The following is a 6,000-nucleotide window of genomic DNA, read 5'->3' as shown; positions in this document are numbered from 1 at the left end:
CCATACTCAACTTACAATTAGCTTACACGCGGACTGGCTGCTACAAGTCAATCTTATTTGTTGATAGAATGTGATTACGTAAACATGGTTTAAGAAAAAAGGGGGACATAAAATAACATCTTCGTTTATTCACTAGTAGGCCTATCGGTCCCGTTACTCAATCAGGGGTTCAGCGAATAAACTTTACCTGCTGATAGAAAACTGCTGGTTTTATCATTCAAGAAGTTAAATAATTTAAATTATGGAGTGCAACTTTGGTTCCCGACGTTTTGGTTCTCGTCCAGGAGTCGTCTTCGATGGTTAGCAATAATTTTTAAAGGTTATTTTCGTAAAGGGGCATTTAGACGGTCAAACGGTTTGACAAACCCGGTTTATCAAACAAGTGTTTGAAGTGATGTTTGACCGTGTGAATAGGGTATTTGGTTGTCAAACACGTTCGACAAACGTGTTTGACGACCAAATATCCCATTCACACGGTCAAACATCACTTCAAACACTTGTCTGACAAACCGGGTTTGTCAAACTGTTTGACCGTGTAAATGGCCCTTAAGACTCCAAATGGCGGGAGGTGAACACGGACTCCTGACTACGGCGGTTTCAGTTTATCTTATCATCCAGAAAGTGGGCTGGTTGAAAGACCAATAGTGGCTAAATTCCTTTTTGGGAGCCCCACTTCTCAATCCTCGATTAACCCTGTATTATCAAAATTTGAATTATTTTATAACTGAAATATGAATGAATGTAAATTTCTGTGTACAAGGAATAATTGTGGAAAATTAAAATTAGCAACTGCCTTGGGCACGCGAACAGCGTGAAATAGCGTCACGCAGTCAGTCAGAGAGAGTGTGACACATTGTTATTTTTCCTGTGAAATTAAAAGTTGTGAACAAGTGAATACTCCATCGTTTCTTTACCACCTTTATTGAATCTACACCTGTGTATGGTTATCTTGAGGTTCGCAGGAAGTCGGTAAACAAAAACAGTATGGTAATTGTTATTTCACTTTGAACGGCAATAGTAAGGATAAACCCACTTCGATTCCATTTGCCCCGTCCTTCTGCATAAGACCTCACGACCCACTTTAACTAAAGACCTACATGTTTTTCCAGAGGAGAGCTAAAAGTTCTTCAAACGGGTGTCAAGCTGTGGCAAGATTTCTTCAAAATAAATTTTCTTTCGAATAATATCTTGATAAATGAAACCCACAAAAGGAAACCTCTGAAGATAGCAAGTTTAAATACGGGAGAAGGAAGTATTTCTGTTAGTAAAATACTTACATCATATCGAGAGAAAATCAATGTCGCTTTCCGTGTCAAGATTTGGAATGTCAGGAAAAACACGCCTCTGCTCTCACGAGCAACTGAAGTAGAAGGAGATTATGATTTTTATATAGAAATGTTTGTTATGACTCTAAACATATTGAAACTGAATGTCGAGGCAATATCTAAGTTCAAAGAACATTAAGACGTTAAAAAGGGGGGTGGTAAGGAAACAACGGATACTTTTTTCCCACTAGGAACGGGACTCACTTTTTTTGGAGTAAGAGGAAACGCAGTACGCCAGAGTTCCCAGTGTAAAGACCAAAGCGATCACGCAGATAGTTTCTGAACCCAGATTCACAACAGTTATACCGATTTCATGATTTGCTGTAAAGTTCTAGAACCCCTCCCTTTTATTTTCTTTACACAAAAGCACCGCAGCTGCTAAACAAACTCTGCGATTTTGCTCCAATTGAATTTATTTTCCATTGTGAAAACTACGGCTCAATATTTCAGTAATTATATTTGAGAACTTATCGGTCACCTTTGTTTTAACCTGCGTAGATTCTCTAAATGTAGTTGGTTTAGAAATATGATATCTTGAAGGCCTTCTGAACCGAAGACGTGATCCTTTGGTTAGAGGTTTTCAGAAAATAGGTCCTTCTTCGTCCTGAGCTCAGGGTAATCTAACGACTGTTCCGACGTTAGTGTACACAGAGTACCAAGGGACTCTAACGAGTTCGAAAAGAGCTCAGAAGGCCACGGGTTAAAATCTACTTTAAGTAATTACTCAAAGTTAATTTCCGATTTATGGAACCCAAATAGTTACATAGATTTAATAAACAAAATAAAGAGAAGGGGAGCTTAATCGTATCTTATTTAAAGTTACGATAGGCGTGGTTCAAAGTTTGAGGAAAGGCTCCTGAATCGAAGAAAATAACACTTTGAGGGAAAGTTTCCCGAACTAAGGTAAACACTAAGATTCCCAATAACAATTACCATACCATGCGATTATTTCGTATTTCATTACAGCCAGTGTTTGGCGTTTGTATGGCGGATATGGTAATGTACTGGGAAGCTCGAAAATGGAATTCCAGCACTGATGCAGGTTCAAAGTTGTATGAGTTTTGTGATTCGGAATATAGGTTCAGAGTTTGTTAGGTATGTGCCATACTTAAAAAAATTACACGAACAGAAACATTATTTTCTACATCACAGTCTATTTTTGTTTAATTTTGACGTTTTACACCTTACTATACTGTCTAATTTGAATATGCCAAATACAACGATACTGAGTATGCAGCCTCCTTTTACTTGCCGCCACGTGAATGTGGGAAGATATATCACTGGTATGTCTTCTTTCTAGTTTTGGATAATGCAAATCAGAAGACACATACATCTAAAACAGACAGGCAGAGAGAGAGATAGAGATAGAGATAGATAGATAGATAGAGAGAGAGAGAGAGATAGGTAGATAGATGGATGGTCCCACAGGTTGAAAATTTGAACTGGCTGTTTGTGTCGATCACCAACGGAAACGAGATAACACAATAGAAAAATTCATTTGCAGTTATCACTTAAAGTCTTGGCGTTCCTCCAGAATCGAATATGTAGTACCAATATGCCATTGTTCGGCTGAAACTACAAATCTTATTGTAAGAAATGAACCACAATATCACAAAGTATAGAACAAAATATCTGAAGTCTTATATTCGCAAGGCGTGGTAAAATTTATAGTAGTACATTTGAACCGTGGATAACGAACATCCCAATTAAATAACAAATATGTTAAGGACAATTTTTTTTTTTTTTTTTTTTTTTACGAATGATAATTCGGGTACATACAATCCCGCCAGCTCAGTAATATTTTCACCCCTTCGCCGTAATTGTTTCGGTTAGCGAACGTTTTGGTTTAAGAACGGAGTCACGAAATGGATTAAGTTCGTTATCAGAGGTTTCAATGTTACAAACTGATTCACGTGTACATTTCAAGGGTCCGTTTGTAGCACACTATTATAGTTGATAGTGTTTTGAATTCGCTGGCCTTTACATTTTTGTGATCATTTGAATATGGAAATGTGTGTCTACACTAGTAAATGATAAGGCCACCGATGAATGACACTCAGACCACAGTTCGAACATATAGAGCAAAGGTGAGACATTTTTGATCTGGGCGGGTGCCTATTATTTTCTTCCCAATCATCTATTTTCCTCAGTAGTTCTCTCTTCATTTTCATAGTTCCTGAATTTGATATCAAAGAGTCTGTGGTACTCGACACGATCACCATTCACTCCGTATGGTGCTGGCCCACTTAGCGTTGGCTAGATAAAAGACGCCGCACTTACAACTGCAGTAACCGAAGATGTTGGCTGCTCTTAGGGCTAAAGAACGCCACTCTTGCCCTCCCCCCTCCTCCATTCGAATGTTTGTAGCAAATTATCTTAGTCAACTGCTCGTATGGTCGTCCTTTATAGTGTAACCGAAGATGTTGGCTGGTCTTAGGGGAACACCATTCTTGCCCTCCCCTCCCTCCCTTCGAATGTTTGTAGCAAATTATCTTATTCAACTGCTCATATGATCGTCCTTTATAGTGTCCGAAATGTATTCTGTTCATTGTTCTTCCTTCTCCTTGATATCTTAATACATGTTTCACATTATGATGAAATATTTTCAGTAGTTTACTTCGAAGTGCCTAGTTATCACCACTGGCTTAGTCTCATGTACTACGACCTGACATCGTCTTTCTTCTCAACGAGGTCAGAGAATTAACCTACAAAATGGGGAACTGCTGCAGAAAGGAAACGAAACAAGTGTCCTATAAAAAAGAAGGTAGGTGGATTTTTTTTGTGTGTGTGTCTTTATTCGCTTCTCTTTTGACTCTTCATACCCAGCGCTGGTGTCAATAGATATTACATTTGCTGACGCTTAGCAAACTAATCTAAACAAATTGTCATCCCTAAAATATCGACTCCTTTGTCCTAGTGTCATACATAACAGCTGTTTTGGCAAACGACGGACGAATTGATTCGGCTCAGTAATGGTCCTGAAAAAAAAAAAAAAAAAAAAAAAAAAAAAAAATATATATATATATATATACATATATATACATATATATATACATATATATACATATATACATATATATATACATATATATACATATATACATATATATATACATATACATATACATCAATGGACAAAACCCAAATGGGAATTTTCAAGGGGAGGACAAATACCCAATCTGTGAAAACAATAACCGTGTGGGTGGAAAAAAAAAAAAAAAGAATAGGTGAGGTAAGATACATGAAATGATGGGTATATCCATTTGAGGTAGAAAAGTGATATGAAGTCACATACATGAATTAAATGATTGTTCATCGGCCTCATATATCCCTCCATATACACACTGATTGAAGGATTCCGAAGGATTCCAGCAGGACCATGGACTTGTGTCAACTGTACTACAACAAGACACCTTAGGATACCGCCCGCATGACTAAAAAAATAAAAATGTCATGTCCTTCAACAAACTTATGATGTGATTTCCAACAAAACCTAAAGACTGTAAATAGATTTCTTGACTGTTTCGTTTCATGTATAAGCTTCAAATTAATACTGAATGGCAATATTTTTTAATAATTCAATTAGTAATGCTGGTGTTTTATTTAAAGACTGTAAATTAATTTCTTGATAGTGCGGGTTCATGCATGCTCTTCAAATAAACACTGAATGGGAATAAATTGTTTTTGAAATAATTAAAGTTCTAAATTGGGGTTTTGTCCGGTTCAGTGTTTTTTTTTTCACATTGATTTTTTGTCCGTTTACCGTTTTCCTGGACTGAAGAGGATACGAATTATACAAATATAACATAACTTAGCTTAACCTAATCTAACTTAGCCTAATTCAGCCTAACCCAATTTAACCAAACCTAACTTAGCCTAATTTAACCTAACCTAATCAAACTTAACCAAACCTAACTTAGCCTAACTTAATCTAACCTAATCAAACTTAATCTAACCTAACCTAACTTAACTTCATTTAACTTAACTTAACCTAATTTATTCTAACACAGCCAAACCTAATCTAACTTAATCTAACCAAACCTCACCTAACCTTTTCACTGCCGAAAGCGACCTGTAAGTTTTGTTCTGGCTGATGCCATGCATTTCTATCCAACAAAGAAATAGAGTTAAGGCTGATTCACACATTGGATACTCAGAGTTAAGATGACTTTAGTCTAGATTATTTTCACAAGTTACGTTTGGACTGAATAAAAGTTGGTGTTCTTTGTAAGAAAATGGTATTTAGAAACAAAACCAATTATATCATGATGAGCTGATTGAACAAAATGTAGGAAACATACTTATAAATACCCAATGTGTTTGCAACACTGATAGGGAAATAGGTTACCTTATACGTCAAACTCTAGGAAAACGTTTAATGCAAATTACAACGAAATTTGTCCATTTGTAGAAAGGGAAATGGTGATGAACGACAACGCAAAAAGGGTTCAACAATGAAGTGCATGGAAAAAATGTAGAGAAGAAACGAAGAAAAGGAAAGACTAATAAACTGAATGATATTTAACAAAATACGGTCTGACTACAATAATTCAATCAGAAAAAATACTACAATATCCCAATTATTTCTTAGTGGCTTTATTAGCCACTAAGAAATAATTGAAAATTAAGATCTTTCAATAAGTAATAGAGAAAAACACCTGTCGAAAAGTGCAAA

The sequence above is a fragment of the Oratosquilla oratoria genome, chromosome 28, assembly GCF_046742065.1.
Source record: "Oratosquilla oratoria isolate Oo_2021 chromosome 28, ASM4674206v1, whole genome shotgun sequence".
NCBI lineage: Eukaryota > Metazoa > Arthropoda > Malacostraca > Stomatopoda > Squillidae > Oratosquilla > Oratosquilla oratoria.
The sequence above is the reverse complement of the archived record's forward strand: the minus strand, read 5'-3'. Positions refer to the sequence as shown.